This window comes from Thalia democratica, chromosome 5, assembly GCF_965202585.1.
Source record: "Thalia democratica chromosome 5, ktThaDemo2.hap1.1, whole genome shotgun sequence".
In the NCBI taxonomy this organism is placed as follows: domain Eukaryota; kingdom Metazoa; phylum Chordata; class Thaliacea; order Salpida; family Salpidae; genus Thalia; species Thalia democratica.
In genome coordinates this window covers 31128292-31143954 of record NC_139169.1, presented here as the reverse complement: position 1 = coordinate 31143954, position 15663 = coordinate 31128292, and positions in this window count along the sequence as shown.

Sequence of the window (15663 nt, the reverse complement as noted above, 5' to 3'; positions counted from 1 at the left end):
CAGCGAAAACTAATACAGATGCTATCAAAATCAAAACCAGGTTATAAAAACTTAGGTTAGTAAAATTCAGTTTAGCCAACTAAAATTAATCAAAACCTAGTTAGATTAAAGAAAAAACTTAGTTTACAAACTGACTTAGTAAAAAGTGTTTAGATTATACAAAAACTACAGTACACAATATACCAATAAGAAATACAATGATAAAAAGAACTTGTTTTTATACAGTGCTAAAAAATGTTATAAATATTGTAAATTCAGCTCAGTACCTTATTGAACAGTTAACTTTTGACTAAATTTGACATTGAAAAATAGTTAGAATACAACAAACTGAAATTAATAAACACAAATAACTTTTTGTTTATCAATCTGCACTTAACAATTCTAGTTGTAAAATAAAACATTACTTTCTGAAGTGTGTACTTAATTAACAATGAGCAGCTATTTATGTGTTTTCAACAATCAATGATAAAAAGTACTAATCTGCATTTTCGACATTGCACTTTTCGCCCTTGCAAAACTGGTACTTTATCTTTTTACACAACTCATAACAGCCAAGTAACTATAACGAGCTTAATTTTACTTGTATCGAATAATTTAAACAAAATATTAGTTTAAAATGACAACTGTGTTTTTAAGAAAGGCTAATTAGCATTTAGATTTAGGAATTTTCTGGTCGCTTTATCAGCTAATTTAGACTTATTTATTAGCAGAACGTTTTACTTTTGTAGACTTGTACTCAAGTAATTATAAATTAGTCAAAAAATATATTTTTCTAGTACAATAATATAATTACCATCGTTGCTAAAACATGTATAAATTTAGGAAACGGGTCTAAATTTCACGGAGACAAAATTGCACGAGGTTACTAAATTGCACGAGTGCTCAAAATTGCACGAGAGTTAATAATACAGCAAAATAGAAATTAAAAAAACAAGAATTTTAAACGAGGGTAAGGGTTAGGGATAATAGTGATAGTGAAAATAAAAAAACAGCTAACAAAATTATTATTAAAAAAAAAGAAATGAAAAATTATTAAAAAATGAAATCTACCGATCGAAGGCAAGGGTTTGGGGTAACAGTGAGAATACAAAGTGAAAATAAAATAACAAAAATCAATAATAATTTAATAAACTAAAAAAAAAATAGCTTACCGACCAAGGGTAAGGGTTTGGGGTAACAGTGATTATAAAAATAAAATTAATACTGAAATAGATAAAAAATTAAGCCGTGCAAAAAAGTCTCCGTGCAAAATTATCTGCTCGTATAAAAGTCTCTTCGTGCAAAAGTGACTCTTCGTGTAAAAGTATCTTCGTGAAATTTTGTGCTCTCGTGCTAATTAGCCTTAGTGCAAAAGTATCTTTGTGCAATTTGGTGCACTCGTGCAACTTTGTCTCCTCGTGCAATTTTGTACGATTGTGCAAATTAGACAGCTATACATATATTTATATCGTACATTTGACACTATATTTTGCAAACACTTTGTTTCTTAATAATTGTTTTCAATACTAAACGATTAGCCTCATTTCAAATTTGTTTTTTAATGGTTTGATGTTGCCGAACTTTACAAACTTATCAGTTTTCAATTAAAGTAGTCGAGCCGAACATTCTAACAGATGTAACGGATTTGTTTACTTTATCACTTACAAGAAAAAATGTGAAAAAGTGCTACAACTATATGATGAAGCTGCAACAACAAATTTATTATTAAACACTCAGCGTAATAGCATACGTTACTACAACAAAGCTAAAAGAAAAGTTGTTATTTTTAAATATTCCAGTAAGCTTTTTAATTGTTTAGTCTTATCTAGTGATTTCCAGTTAAAAAAAAAAGCTACTGTAAAAAGTTAAGCATTTACACAAAACCAAAAATAATTCATATTAATTTATTGATTTTGATAAAAAGTTTTACAAAACATATTAAAGAAACCATTTAAGATGTTTTTGTTTAAATCGAACAATAATTGTAGGCTTACTAGATTAGTTTAGAGCAAGTTAAAAAAATTCAACAATTAAATTAAAAATATATATCTGAAATTAAAGGCGAATTTTTTATTTATTTAATCGAATAAAAATTAATAGCTGCATTATATCAATTTGAAGCGAGTTAAACTTTGTAAAAAATACTTGTATCAATTTAAGGGTCATCATTACTTCGGTGTAACACCATTAACTTAATCATGAAATGTGCAAAAGTTTATTCGCAAAAATCTTATTTTAGTATTAGCTAAATATTACCTTTCCATAATTTTCTGCTTTAAATTCAAACCTACTTAGGTTTTGTTACATATATTACTTTGATTATGGTATTTTTGTATATATTTATTATGCATGCCTGTTTTATTATTTAATTTCTATAGGTAGTAAAAACATAGTTTTTTACTTAAAAAATGTTTGAAGACTAAACATATTTCAAAATTTCCATGAAATAAGAAAGCAATTTAGAAGATTGTTAAAAAACACAGGCTTACCATAAAAGTTTGCTCATTTTTAATTGGAAAAGTCATTTTCAAAGATTTAAAGGTAAGGAAGTATGGAATCTCTTTTATTGCATTCCTAATCTCAATCAAACTTTATCTGTTTTGTAGTAAAATAAAATATTCCTTATGATTATAGTCGAATATTGATGCTTTATTTCTTGTCAGCTAAAGAATGGGCCTAAATACTTGAGAAATCATAGTGTGCCTCTGTTGGTATTTTCAAAAAAAAGAAAGAAAATACAAACTTTTATTTTTGTTTAAATGAACAATTACAAAGAACTTTTGGCCTATGCTTTATGAAAGTTATCTATAATTAAGGAGGTATATTATTATCAACTAATAAATTGCAATTATGAGCTTGTCTTAGATCCCATTAAGGTTTCTTAGATCCCATAAAGGTTTCCCATTGGAGGCGATATCGCCTTTTAGGGCGGTTTTAGTAAGTTTAGGGAGAGGTAGCAACCAGCAAAAAATATGAAAAAAGGGCTATTTCGGAGTTGTGAGTTGAGCTATATAACTTAGGTTTTTAGATCTTTGATTGATTTTTACGTTGTTTGCATTACATTAAATATAGATGAGATATAAATTTGAGTTTTTTTTAAATTAATGATATCTGGAAATAATAAGTAGCGATAGTGCGAATAAGTAAAAAGGTAATAACTTGTAAGAGTAATCCCTATAAATTCTCTGCAAAAAAAAATTGATAATGAAGATAATTTCGAAAAAATATACTGTAGATCAGGATTTTCCAAAAAAACTTTCATGAGACCACCATTGAAAAAATTAAATAATTATGACCACTCTAACTAATGTTAAAAATGCTTAAGACCTTTTTTTTTTATCATTACTTCAAGAAAATCCAATATAAGTTTGAAATTGTGGCATTGAGCCTCCTCTACCCCTACATTTGTAGCTTTTGGCCCCTAAGTTTCTGAAATGGCTGATTACGGGAAGCTCTGGTCTACTATGAGTTTTAAAGCTACTTTTAATTAAGTCTAAGAACTTTTTTCTCTTCACTTCTAACTACAAATGTAAATTGACATTTTCCATTTTTTAATTGACACTTAACAATCCTTCAGTAGAAACCACTTAAAATAGATTTACAAAACAACTTTGATAAGAACCATCTCCTCAAACTATACATAAATTATAACATTTAACAATTTTGTACTAAACAACAAAATTTATTAAATTTACTTCATCAAAGTCACTAGTTGGTGAATGAGTAAGATTCTGACATTAAAAATATTGTACTAAATTTTTCAGGAATATTATCAACTGATAAATGAAATTTTAAACCATTTATTTGAGAATAAAATGTTTTTAGATTTTTTTACAATTAAAGTCGTTTGTTACTATTTTAATTTTTAGCTATGTATAAATACAGAATTTTGTTTTGGTTAAAAGTGATACCCTTTCAACTAAAAAGAAGCCACAAACTTATTTCTCAAACTGCAGGACAAAAATAATTTTGCTAGCTTAATAAATTTTAAAACTATCATTTATTATTATTCTCTATAATCAAAATAAAATAATTTTTTAACACAACTTTCATTAACAAGGACAAAATAAAATTCTAAACATAGACCACTGGCCATTAATAGAAATAACAAGTTATTTATATTAATAAACGGTTTATTTGTACTACAAATAGCTTAGCTACTATCATAATATAATTTTGATTCGAAAACATTCAATTTCCTAATTTTTCTCTTTGTTTGTATAATTGTATATAAAATGCTTGTTTGCAATTATAAAGTTGATGTAAAATATTTTCTTAGCTTATAAAAAAGAATCATTTTTCATCAATAAGTAAATTACAAACACAGGTTGGCCATTGGTTTTTAAGAAATTTCTTCTTGGTTGTTTGGATTTCTTTAAGGTTGTTGAAAAAACACATTTTCGTGTCTATTTTCAATTTAAAGTTAGGTTAAAGGTAAAAAACTGTAATAAATAGTATAAAAAAATTAAAAAATACTGTTAAGCGACTTTATAAGGTTTTATAAGAAAAAAATTGATAATGACTTTATTTTAATCTTTATGATAGATTTTTGGTGTTTAATCAAAATTTTATAAAAATTGTTTAAAATTAAAGTTTTTTCCAGTTGCTTTTTAAAATAACTCAAAATCTTAGTATTTTTAGCTTGAATTGTAAAATTCAAGAATTTTCTAGTATTTTTTACTGGCCACCCTCAAATAAATGTTTATATCACTTTTTATACTTATAAACTAGAAAATACATGATTTTAAGTTTCTTGACAGTAAAAAAGTTCTTTAAAAATATATTATTGGGTTGCCACTGGTTTTTGAGAAACATATTCTAGCTTTTTTAAATTTCTTTGTAGATATCAAATGTACACTTTTTTGGTCTATTTTTAGTTAAAATTAAATTTAAGGTGAGAAAAACTGTTTAAATAGTATAATAACATTGAAATAATTCTCTTAAGCTACTTTAAATGTATTTAAAAATCAATTTGAGGATGACAAAAAATATAATCTATATATATATTGGCTTTTGTGTTTAAATTGTTTTAATTCCAGGTTTTTTTCTAATATTATAGTGATTTTTTTCAAAATTTTTTATAGCCTAAGTTGTCAAATTTAAGTTTTTTCCAGGATTTAAGTTTTTTTAAATCTAGGGATTTATCCAGGATTTAAGGCAAAAGATTAACAGATGCTTATGCAATAACTCAGTAGGGTAATCACGTTAGCTCCTGTTTATTAAGCCAATATTAAACAGGAAACCAAAATGAATTCCTTGTCGAATTAAGCAGTAACTAATTGCCACCAAATTTCCATTTTGAATTTCTTTGCTGAATAAAGGTACCTTGTAGGTTATTTGTTTGTAACTGTATGACTGGTGAAAATAGTTTTTTTGATTAGATAAAAAACTACATACCACCAATCATTTAGCTCAAAACACATTTAATGAATACAAAATAGTTTTTGATAGTATTTTACAAAAGATGAACAGACATATTAAGATTATCACCAACCAATTTGTTCACACTTTCTGCTTTCATAACAATTATTTATGCACCAAATCAGCAAGGCAATTATATTAGTTCCTGTTGTTTGAATTAAATTAAACAGGGAACTAAGAGAACTGCCTTATTGAGATATACATGATTTAATTGTTGTTGTATAGTCCTTTTTTTCAGTTTGAAGATTGTTTGTTTGTAACTGTATGACTGAAATGATACTTCTTTTTAAGCAAAGAAGTATCCATTTCAAATCATTTAGCTGCAAACACAGTAATCATCACATCGCATCAGTAATAGGTTGTATGTTTGTAACTGTATGATTAGTGAATTAGTTCTTCAGAAAACCAAGAACTAATAGCGCTAATCATTCAGCTCTAAACACTATTCCATGGTCACAAGAACTTCTTGATTGGTACTTTTGATGATAGTTTGTTTGTAATAATATGAATGGAAAAAATGTTTTTTTATTATAAAAACCATTATTTACATTCATTTTACTACATACAAAGTGAGATAACTAATTAAATTTAGAAATAATTTATTAAATAATTAATAAACAGTTTCTAAACAATTTAATTAATTTTACTTAAAAATTAACTGGAAACCATTTAGTACTGTTATATATTATCACAGTTTATATATTATGGTTTGCAGACACATAAAAATTATTTGAAAATTATTTTTATTATAAACCACTAGAGTAGTCAAACCATACATAAAACTGTAAAAACATAATATTGCTTTAAAAAAAAGATTAATTAAAACATTTTGAAAAAGTTTATAATATTCAGCCTAAAATTAAAAATAACTACAACATTTTTTATGAAGTTCAATAAATAGAATCTACTTAAATAGAATTAAAACTTTTAATCTAACATCAAGTTTCTATATACCTGCATATAAATTAAAATGTAAAGTTCAGAGGCGCTTTTATATATTCAGTTAACTAAATAAAATAGAAAAGTTATGTGCAGCTGTTGTAACCAAATGATTGCTCTATACTAAAAAAAACTATTACAGTTTAAGCAGTTTTGGGTACAAACTTAAACAAAACCAATGAAATAGAGAAAAATTAGAGTTATGCCATATATCTTTTTAAATTTAGCATATTTTGTAAATACAACCTGTTTAGAATTTGGTCTTTGAAAATTTATTTAAACAGCATAACTTAAACACTTATATAGATAAGATCATATTCAAAGATATTAAGATTTCATATCTCAAATGACACTGACAGTTAAAATAAACAATTTTTGAATGTAAATACAATTTCAAGAGGTAAAAATTATTAGAATAAAATTATGACTATACATAACTATAATAAAGTTACCAGGGTTGCCACTCGTTTTTTAAATTTTTTTCAAGGTTTTTCAAGTTTATTCCAGATTTTTAAAAGTATAAATATTTTGGTCTATTTTTAGTTTAAACTAAAGTTTAAGATAAGAAACTGTGTTTAATAGTATAAAAACATTGAAAAGATATTGTAAAGCTACTTCAAATTTGTTATTCAATGACAAATTTTTTTGATGATTGCAATTCTTTTTTATTTTTGTGAAGTTTTTTTAAGTAAAATCGATATTTTACTAATGAGCATGTTAACATTGTTAAGTTCCAGATTTTTTTGCCTAATTTGTCAAATTCCAGGTTTTTCAGGGTTTTTCCAGGTAAGTGGCAAGCCTGAATTAACCATAAATATAATTAGTATAATTCAATCTTTAATAATTAATGGTAACCTGGTAAAACTTAAAAAAGCTAGAAAACCAGAATTAAATTTTATGAACAGCCCCAGTCAGCCTCACTTAAAATATAATTAAATGAGTTATAATTAGCCGATATTAAGTTTTTTTTTTAATTCTCCAACTAGCCTGGAATGACCACACTGTATAGCAACCAAAGAAATTGTTAACTTGATTCAATATTTACATCACATAAATTAACAATAACCCTTAAAAGTTACATAAATTATTATTCAGATGTGCATATGTTTTAACATTTTCCTAAATTCTGAATCAGAATATTGATGTGCTAAAATTTACATGCAGCTAACAAAAATGGTCAAAAATGTAATTAATAAAAGCCATAATTGTTTTTAACGAAACCAGGGATGATATAAATTTTGTTAAAAAATTCAGATCATTAACTAACCTAACACTTAATTCAAGCAAAACAAGCAATCAATTAGTTTTTTATATTTTTATATTAAACTATAATAATTTTTTAATAAAATTTGTGTAAAAACAGTTAGATTTTATTTAACTTTTTTTTAAATTTCAAGTAAATTAACTACTAATAAAATAAAAAAGTTAAGAAATTTAACTACTAGAACAAGGCATTTATTTTTTACGTAAGCATGTATTGAAAATTAAAAAAAAAAACCTGAAACATTCTGACAATGCTAACAGTATTGACCAAAATAAACCGTTCTGAATACTGAATAAGCGTAAGTGTTTTATACAAAATGTCATGCTTGAGTAATCTTGTGGGACTTTCTCTAAAAAATTTTTAACAAAATTCACTAATCCTTTTAAAGTAATAAATTAGAAGATTTTTGTAACTTTTATTTGTCTTGAATTAATATATTTGTAATATAATTTAGTATGAATAATTTTTAATCAAATCTAATATTTTGATAAAATATATATTATGTATTTGTTGATAAAATTAATATATTTGATTAGAATTTTGTAAAAGTTATTTTATGCAATACTTCATCTCAAAAATAGTTAAATATTTTCGTAAGGTGCATTTTAATTATCTTTTTTTTTTATTAAGCTTTTGTTTTCGACTAAAACTTTAAGAGTAGTCGATAATCTTTTTCAAGTTAATAGGAAAAAAATCATTTAATAAAAAAGTAAACAAGTTATTAGCTTTAAACTTAAAAAATAGTTATTGCAATTTATACATAATTTGATTTAAAACTAATTTTACTTAACTAAACTGACACACAACATCAATTTGTTTTTTACTTACCACTTAAATAAGCTGAAATACTTAATAATTAAAACAAGTAAAACGTAACTCACTCCAACTCTAGTACAATAACACAAAGAATACTAAGAAGTTTACGTTTAAAACATTATCCTAAATTGTTACAAGATCTGACATAATTCTTAATGTTCTAGATAAACGATAAAAATATTGACTGAAAGGTTTTATGTGCACCAGGTCCTCGGACTCTATATTTTGAGCGCTTTTACATCGTCTAATAAACAATATATTTGAATTATAAAAACATAATACAATTGTTCTTGATTTTAATGAAAGTTTTATTTTTATCATTAATAATTACAAAAAGTAACACTTTAAGTACTTTATCACTGTATGTTAAGATTAACTATTGTATTCACAAATTATTTTATATAGTTATAATTCTGAAAATAACTTTAAAATTGCAGAATTGAAAATTAAATTACTAAAAAGAAAAAATATATATAAAGCTCGAGAAAATATTTTGCTATAAGCTTATCAATGTTAAAAATTGATTTATTTTTATAGTGATTTATACAAAATCTACGTAATTTTTAATGACAAGTCATATTAATAATATTTTGTACTTAGATAGCAAAATGTCTTTAGATTTAGTTAACGTTAGTTTTTTATACTCAAAAAACAAATTAAAGCGTTTTTTAACTTACAAGTTTAAACAACACTGTGAAGTCTAAACTTTGATTATTTCATTCATTTCATTCAAAATGAAAATTTTTTATGAAAAGTATTCAGACTTGATAAATAAAATTGGAATTTAGATAGAATGAATTCAACTTGTCTGACTAATTTCATGTTTAGTTTTGTTGATTTTAATAGATTATAACAAAACTATATAACGGTTGTTTTACATAAAACAAAAAGTGAGGGCATAGTAGTAAGTATATGCTGGTTCGAAAGATAAAGAAAGATAAATGACCAAGGAAGTTAATTGCCACGAGAAAATTTTACTAACGTTTCTTGCCAAATTCGATGATAACTATGGCAAAGATATAAATAATTAAGCTGCTCAGTCGGAAAAAAAACTTAGTCTTATTTCATTAAATATAATATTAAGCTTTCAATTGTATTTAGTAGTTCAATTACAGTGTACGTGTTAAAAAGGTTAACTATTTATTTTGATATCATTTTTTAATCGTATAATAGAACTTTTAACAATAAATATTATTTCTTTAATGGTTTAATAAAAATAGACGTTGCTTTGTTTGTTAATTTTAAAACTATTAACTCAGCTGTAACATTTCAAGAAACGAAAAAAAATAAAGATTCTAAATGCAACTACATAGGTATACTTTTAACTGCTTTACAAGCACTATAACTGAATTTTTATAATAAAAAATATAATTAAATCATTTTAATTAGTTTTCATTTCCTTATTTTTATACATTTTTTCTAAATCGATAACAAGTACTAATTTATAGAATATAAAAAATGTTAAACCTACGTTGACTATACTATCTTTTGAAAAAAAATAATTTATTTATTTTTTTTTTTTTCAAAGGTATAAGTTTTCTTTTTCGTTCTTATAAAATGTAATCAACAATGATATAAGATTTGCATTGCATTTCGGTTAGTTAAGATAACTAAAGAAAGAAAAATGCGTAAGGCTATATTTAGAGCTCACCTTATTAGCATATAGTCATCTCGTTTTTTTTTTAAAGGAGAAAAAATAGGATTTTTGCTAACCAAAGTCTGATATTATAAGTTTTACTTTAAAATTATTTACAATTACTAATACAGTTTAAATTTTTTTTAAATAATTCTACTAAAAATAAATATTTTATTTTTAAATCCAAAGTGCTTTTAATTTTTTTAGCAACTGTATGGGATAAAAGTACTGACTTGTTTTAGTTTTGTGATTTTTTTTATAAATTATTTTTATAACAAAGTTAGTTTTTGTGTATCTATTTATCCTTTTTTGTAATATAGGTTGTTTTCCCCTTTTTATGAAGAAGTTGATTTAAAAAAAAAAATATATCTAGAAATGCATCAAACAATATTTAACAAAAACTTATTATTCTGCATGTCATTTGAATTTTATTTTAAAGTTTTCTTTATTAAATGTACTTTGATTTGTTTAATTATTTTTATAAAAAGTAACAAAAAGTATTATATATTTAGATGTATAGTAACTAAGTAAGTTAGTTTACTTTTTTCAGTCTAAGAAACCAAACTTTTGTTTGAAAGTATACTAGTTTTACACTTAGCTTTGTAGTGTTAAAAAATATATATACCACTGACTTGTTTTTAAAATAAATTATAAATTCTTAAAAGTACTATGTAGAAACAAAAATTCTTGATTATAGAAATCTCGAAATTGAAATAAAATTTTCAATGCTAATTTCATTTAAGAACTTAAGTAATTGTTTTGTTAGGACATCAATTAAATACAGTATCCTAATCCTCTTACTTTCTTATTTTGTTACAGCACATAAAAAGTTTAAACTTTTTCATTACATAACTGAATTACCACTATATGACTAAAAAACAATATTCTATAAGCAAAAAAATGTGCTCAAAGGTTAAACTAACAATTTTATAATAGTTTTATCTATTTGTATACAAGTTTCAGATTTTCTTTAAGATTAATGATGGAGTCTGGACCCCATGATGCAGGGACGGTTTTCAATTCTCGAAATACTTCCATGTAAAACAGTTTGATGACCAAAAATGCTGCATAATAGTAAGTAATTGGTTGTTAAGTTTTAATCTTAAAATTAATGTATCATTGTTACAAACACTGTGTTTTACTGGGTTTCAAATCTAGCAAGGTAGGTATAAAACTTGCGTGAAGAGAGACTTTAGCACAAAGACATTTTTGCACTTTAAAATTTTTGCACAAAGGGTTAATTTTGTACCAATATACTTTTAAACGGCATCATTTTTGCACGAAGACAATTGAGCAAGAAGACACATTTGCACGTTTTTTTGTATTTGATGTATATATTTCTATACTATCACTATTAATTCCAACCCATTGGTCGGTAATTTTATGTATTTAAATATTTTTCTTACTTTTTAAAATTCACTTATTTATTTCCTGTTTTTCCATTTTTTACTACATCCCTTACTCTAACTTTTTCCAAAATCGGTAATTAACTTACCTTGTTTGTTTTCTAATTTTTTTTTTTTTTGCAAAACTGTCTTCATGTAAAAGTGAACCTTTATTCATAAATGTCTTTGAGCATATTGAATCCCTCGTCAGTGTAAAAAGAAATATCATAAACTTTCAATCAAACTCTAAAAATAAAAGGTTTTCATTGTTTGAGAAAACTTAAAAAATATTAGATTTTTGCAGGTTGTTTTTAAAACTAAGACTATTAAATTTATTTAGAATACTACGCATCTTTTATGACTCCAAGTTAAGCATTTTTTATTTGAAATTATGTTTTTTCTTCTACAACTTCATCATTTTTCACAATATCTTTAATATTTAAAATAGTTATTTTCATTTAATTTTTCTTTGAATTTTCTATTTCATTTTGTGCGTAAATCTGTAAATATAATAATTAAACTGACACACAATAAGTTTAAGACGTATGTTTTACGTTTATATTATATTATTCTATTTTATAAACTTAATGTTTTTTTTCTTATAAAAGGCTGTGCACTGTTAAATCGCTCAACAAAACGTTTGTGTAAAATAACTTATTTATTAAACTTTTAGTTAATGTTTTTACTTTTAATTTATTAGGTATAACTTAATATAGATTTTAATGTTATCTTACTTAATAAATATTTATTTTATTATAGTATATTAAACGAAAAAAAAGACGCTCAAATTATTTGGCTGTAGGACTTGGTGCACTTAAACCTTTACGAGCATAAAGTTAATTTTATAGGTAATTTTATTAATTTTTCAAAAAACATAAAACTTTAATGTCAATTATTTTCCTTAACTTAAAAGCTATCTAAATTTTTTTTTTCATTTTTAGAGAACGCACCTTTGTCTTTAAAAAAAAAAATGGTTTGGGGTTGGAATTATTTCATGGGGTACCTCAAAAAATTTTTTGTTTTTTTTTGATTAATATTGTTTTAGAACCAAAAATAAATATTTTATTATTTTTTTCCCTCATTTTGCATATTATTTAAACTCTTAAATGTTTATTTTATAAATAATGTTTATATCTTTTACGATTTGGCCCCAAAGCAAAATGATGTATATTACACAATCATTTGCCTTAACCATTTCCTAGATAAAAAAGTGATAAAAGGAAAAAAAAATAATAATAAAAGTGTGAATTACAACAAATTCAATTAAATTATTTTAGTTTAAGTCTTGTCAAGGACGTTTAAATTTAATTGTGGTTTAACTTACTAAAAGTACTTTGATTTATTTGTTTCTGTTAAATGTGTTATGTTTAGATTGAAATGATGGGTATAATATTTTAGGAATAGAGGTTTTAATGATTAATAGTTTATGCAATTCTTAGCACTGCTTTTAAACTTCACAAATAATGATATTTTGTTTAAGGTTACACCAATGCACTTAAAAAAGTAAAAACTTAACAAAAATTTTAAAAATTTAGTTGTTTAATTTTTACCATTTTAACTTTAATGCTTCAATGGTTTTTAATTTCCGTTAAAGACAAGCAACATTGTGCAATTTAGTGTTCTATTTTACAGATTTAATTTTCTACCCACCGAAACCTGGTAGTAAAAAAAATATTTCATTTGCACAAATATTGTTATTTAAGTAAACGATTTAAGAATATATAATTTTAAAAACAATGTTTTACTTTCTTAAAATTGTATTAACTTAAAAAGGCATTAGAGTTAACGTAGAATAAATAAATTACCTACACTTATACTAGTTTTATAATTTTTTAAAATTAAAACTAGTTTTTTTGTCTCAAAATATAAAGCAGCTACACAAATTATGCGCTTTAACAAGCATAAACTCAAATAAATGAAAATATACTATTGCTTTTATTGAATTTTATTACCTTATTAGTACTTTTGTAATTAATCATTATTATTACTTTGTTGTTGGCCTAGATATATTACTTTTTGTAAAAAACTTAAAAAACTGTTATGATTGCTATTGTAATAACAAGCATTTCATAATCCTTATTTTATTTTGTTTTTTTTAATTTGTTTTATATTTTTGTGATGTTATTTTAGAATGTAATCTATAATTTGTCTTAATACTAAAACTATATAACTTTATCGTGAAAATAGTATCATAGTTTGTTATGGTTTAAATTTAACCCGAATCAGATCATAAACTTTTTTATAGTACATATTCATAAAAAAAACTTTTGATCAACTTATATCTGGGCTTGGTATATATTTTGTTAAACTAAGTAAACTTAAAATACCTGTTGCATAAATTTTAGGCTGCAAATCTTTACCTTTACAGCAACATTTAAATATATTTTTTGTAAACAGTAGTGTTGCCAAAGCTTTTTTGACGTGTATAGCAATTTAGATAAGTAATGCGGTGTTTCCAAAACAAATGTGTGATGTTAAATAAATAAAACGTCATTTATTATAGTTAAAGTGTAGATTTATTATCTCCAATTATTATACCTGTCCTCGACAAGACGTTAAACTGTCACTGTGGTTTGTAACTCGATAACCAAAAGAATTTTGTACATTAGACCGAAAGTTTTTAAAGTTTATTTTTATTGTTTAAGAAACATATGTATTTTTAAATTAACCATGTTATGTCAAGTTGTTTTTATGTAATTTTATTTTTACTTAAAATTTTTAAAAAGTGGTATTTTCATATGCTTAATTTTCACTTGTAGCTATAATTAAATTTTAATTAGACTTGTATTTCCATATTTTATTTGTTGTAAAAAATTCTTACCTGTTAATCATAAAATATAATTAAATTTAAAAAATTTTTAAAATCTTTTTGTTGTAGTTTTTAAACCAACACTCTTGTCAAGACGGCTTAGCGTTTAGGTAATTTAATAATAGTTAACAAAAAACAAAGAAGAGAATCAATAAGATTGTTATTATTTACTTACAATATAAGTTTAATAATATAAAGTAACTTGTTTATTAACAAATAATTGGGGTAAATTCATGACAACTTTTAAACTTAGAGTCACTACTTTTAGTAAATATTGTTTTAAATGTTGGTTTATTTTAAATTTTTGATAAAATGTTGTTTACTTTTAAATTTTACACATATGACGGTTTTAACTTGGTTCAGTAATTTATTCAATATTTATTTCCCCCTCTGTATTTTTTCACTTTTTATTTTTTTCTATCTGTGGTTTTCAATAGGTAGTTAATATAAAAAAAAATTACATCAATATCTTAAGACTATACTATGAATTCTAAGTTTTAATCTTATTCAAATAGAATTCTGTTTGATTAATAATTTTTATTTAAGCACTGACAAGGTCTTTGACAGAAACATAGTTTTTAAAGGATTTTCTTTTTGTACATGTCTGTAACCCAATATTAGTAAAATGAATATTCAGTTTATTTACTATGTCAATTGGTTTCGTATAAGTATTTTCATTTATATCGAGAAGATCTGGCAATTAGTTTTTTTTAATATAGGTTATGTTATTTATTATTCTCCATATTTTTGATGTGTTTTTATCAGAGGTTTTAAACGCTCTTTCATAGTATGCCTTTTCATAGTATGATATTGTTTTAATTTTTTCAACTTTGTTTTTATATCTTTTGTATTTTGGAACTTTAATTGGACAATTAAAATTATTTTTGCAGATATTTTTTTTATAACATATTTATTTTGTTTTATGGATTTTAATATGGTTTTAGTTATAAAGGGTTTTGTTTTCAACTTACGTTTTCCTTCAGATAACTTTGTATTTCGAGCTTTTTTAAAGTTGTTTCTTTAATTTTTACTATCAAGTTATTAAACTTTGTATTAATAAAACTATCAGATTGAATTAATTTGTTAGTTTTATGGTTGTTAAAAATAAGTACAGCATCTGCTAAAAATTTTTTGAAATTTATTTTTTAAAAGTCTTGAGAGCATTTGTTTTCATTTTCGAAGGATTTTTTTTTTAGGTTGCAATTATTTATTGATATATAAAAGGGAAAGCGATCTGAAATATATGACAAAATTACTTAACACTTGGCATGTTCTCTGGTGATAATCAATAAAAATGATATATCTATGTACCTCAAGAATTGTTAATATTAGTTGGGGCTTTGATGATATTTTTAAGACTAAAGCAATTAATTTAATTTAAGTAGTTTTTTACTGAAGCAACTTTACTATTTAG